Here is a 3,686-nt window from a genome sequence, read left to right as displayed (position 1 = left end):
GCCAAAGGTATAGACACAGGGTGGAGTGATCAATAAAATGCTGCCCACCGAGGGGACTTACAACCTATGCGTCTCAAAATTCTCGAACTATATGAGTAGCTGAACCTACTACAACTCGGTATTATTCTACTCCCAATATATTAAGTGATTAACATAGTATGACTCAATATCTAAGATATACAGAATACCTCAAAATGACATGCCAAGTGAGAATGCACATTAATAAACAAATTATGACACATTTCAAGATGAAGCATGCATATCTGAAATAACTTAATTATTTTGCCTAGGATGCGTAATTCAATAACTGAAGAACTACTTAGTTAGGGTTCTAAAATTCATGTAATAAATTGATTAATAACATAATCATTTCATTTGGATCATTCTAACAGCTAAAACCCCAATAAATATATTAGTCGAGAAACTCTAGGTCATTATGATATTATGAGAGTAAAGAATTGACTGAAAACTAGGTACCTAATGGGTTAATGGAACCCACTAGTGAAATCTCACATACTTTGTGACAAATTCGACAGAAAAATCTTTCAATTTTGGGGATAGAGCTGATGGAACTTTGTTGCATTTTTCTACTAGAGGGGTCTCTCCTCTTTCTCCTTTTCCGCTTCTAATTTTCTAATGTCATTAATGATTTGACTATGGTATGTACTAGTTATATTTCTAGGATAAAACTGACTAAAATGATGCAGTTTAGGGGTTAAATGGCATAATTCAAGTTCCCAACAAATAGGGGAAAAGACAAAAACAACCATACTTAAAAATTGGAATGGTTGACCACTTCCACTTTATGGACCGTGTGAAGGACCCCGGACCGGGAAGGTCCCCACGGTCCTCATTATGTCCGGGGGTCTGAGGGTTCTGGGGTTCTGTCCACAACCCCCTACCATGGTCCGTGTGGAGAACCACAAACTATAAAAATCCCCGTGGTCCTTACTTGGTCTTAGATATAAAGGCTCGGGTCTAGGGGTCTACTTGTTAAGCCTATGCAGACCACCCCACGATTCGTGTGAAGAACCATGGATTTCTAAGTTCATCGTGGTTCACACTTCGGTGTGGGGTTCTATCGGATTTCTAGGTCCTTATGGAGACTCCACGGTTCGTCATCCAAACCATGGCCCGTGAGCAGTTTCGTCGTCTGACGTCTAGGCCTGGTGTAGTTAAACTCCAGACCAAAGAGAGGTCAACAGACCATGGACCCTGCTGAGGTTCACTAGTTTGGGTACGTTTTCTGCAATTCTTTTCTAGGTCTTCTTTACGAGGTGTTACAATATCTACCCCTTCAGAAAATTCATGCTCGAATGAAGGCTAAACTAACTGAAATGAAGGGAGAGGTCTGCAATCCCTACCCCTAAACACTTCAAGCTTATTTTTGGTTAAACTAAGTTCCAAGAACATGTAGATAATCTGAAAATAAGAATATTAACTGAAGTAACATGGTATTAAGACTGAATTTATGCATGAATAACAGAAAAAAACTTAAGAGTGACTATAACCTCAAGTTTTAATTAAATGTCAAGGAAAGAGGTGAAGGTATCATGGCTGCTCCTTCTTCCCAAGTAGTTCCCTCTACGGACTGACTCCTCCACAAAACCTTGAATGAAGTGGCTTATTTGTTTCTCAAATTTCAAATGTAACGATCAAGGATTTCAATTTGTACCTCTTCATAAGTGAGACTATTCTTCACAACCACACTTTCTAAAGGTACAATAGATGCTAAATCACCTTGACACTTCTTCAAAAATGTGGAAAACTAGATGCACTACTACGAGTTTTGTTGGCAACACTAACCCATAAACCACTTTACTAACCCTTTTAATGATACTGTAAGGGCCTACATATCTAGGAATGATCTTCCCCTTCTTTAGAAATGTCATCACCCCTTTTATAGGCCAAACTTTAAGGAAATCATCAACTTTTAACTCTTGCTCCCTTCCCCTTACATCTTCATAGGATATTTAGCAACTTTGGGTTGTCTTAAGTCTATCTGTAATGAGTTTCACTTTCTTCATAGCTTCATGGACTAAATCATGTCCTATCAAGGCTTCTTTTCACCTACTTCAAACCAACAAACTGAGACCTACATTTGCGCCGATACAATGACTCATAAGGCGCCATCCAAATGCATGGATGGTACCTATTGTTGTAAGTGAACTCTATAAGAGGAAGGTGATCATCCCAACTACCCATTAAATCGATCACACAGGCTTTCAACATGTATTTAAGATTTGAATAATATGATCTACATGGCCATCCATCTGCTAATGAAATATTGCGCTAAGGTTAACCCAAGTACCAAGACTTCCAGAAGTGAAAGTAAAATGAGGACCTCTATATGAGCAGATAGACAAAGAAACTCCATGAAACCTCACAATCTCATTAATGTAAAGCTTGACGTGCTCCTCTGCCGAATCTATTGTCTTGACTGCCAAAAAGTGTGAAGACTTAGTAACTCTATCAATTATCACCCAAATGAAATCATGAAATCTGAGTACGAGGTAAACCTTTGATGAAGTCTATATTACGCACGCCCCATTTCCATGTAGGAATGTAAATCTCTTGTATCATACCTCCTAGTTTCTGATATTCTACCTTGACTTGCTGCCAATTTAGGCACTTAGCCAAAAAATCCGCTATAACTCTTTTTATACCATTCCACTGATAGACTTCCCGCAAATTGAAGTTCACCGTAGTGGAGCGTAGATGAATAGAGTATCTGGATTATGAGATTCTGCAAGAATCTGCTGTTTCAACTCACCCATCTTAGGAACACATAGTCAACCCTAATAGCGATGTACACCATCTCCCCCTTGGGAGAAAACCTACAGTCTCTGGTTATTGATTGCATCATTTATTTAGAGCAATATTGGATCACAGTCTTGTTTATCATTAAACTCCACCATCAATTAAGATTTTGCCCCATTTTGAACCGGTACACCACCACCTGATATGCTCATTAGACAAACTCCTAAGCGAGCAAATCTATGAACATCCTTTGCTAGGTCTTTTCTTTCATCCTCAATATGTGCTACACTACACATAGATAATATGCCAAGAACATCTGCTACTACATTGGCCCTACCTGGATGGTAATGCACACTCATATCATAATCTTTGATGAATTCTAGCCATCGAATCTGGAAAAGATTCAACTTTTTCGAGGTGAAAACACAGAGAAGGCTCTTATGTTGTGTGAACAAATCTACGTGAACACCAAACAAGTAATGTCTCCAAATATTAAGTGCAAACACAAATGCTTCTAGCTCGAGGTCATGAGTCGAGTAGTTCTTCTCATGCAACTTAAGTTGTCTAGAAGCATAATCTATAACCTTACCTCGTTGCATCAATTAACACCTTATAATGAATGTGGAAGCATGAAAAATATATGACATAACCATTTAACCCTTTTGGCACAGTCAAAATAGGAGCTCTAGGCAAACTAGCTTTTAATTCTGGAAATTTTTTCTCACAATTATCCGACCACTGATACTTGGCCTTTTTCTCAGTCAACTTAGTCAATAAAGAGACTGTGGATAAAAATACTTCCACGAACATTTTGTAATAACCCACTAGAACAAGAAATTTTCTGATATCTATAGGAGAGGTAGGCCTATGACATCGTTTCACTGCATCTATTTTACGGGAATCAACTCGAATCCCTTAGCTCAACA

The sequence above is a fragment of the Solanum pennellii genome, chromosome 11 (genome assembly GCF_001406875.1).
Source record: "Solanum pennellii chromosome 11, SPENNV200".
In the NCBI taxonomy this organism is placed as follows: Eukaryota; Viridiplantae; Streptophyta; class Magnoliopsida; order Solanales; family Solanaceae; genus Solanum; species Solanum pennellii.
The sequence above is the reverse complement of the archived record's forward strand: the minus strand, read 5'-3'. Positions refer to the sequence as shown.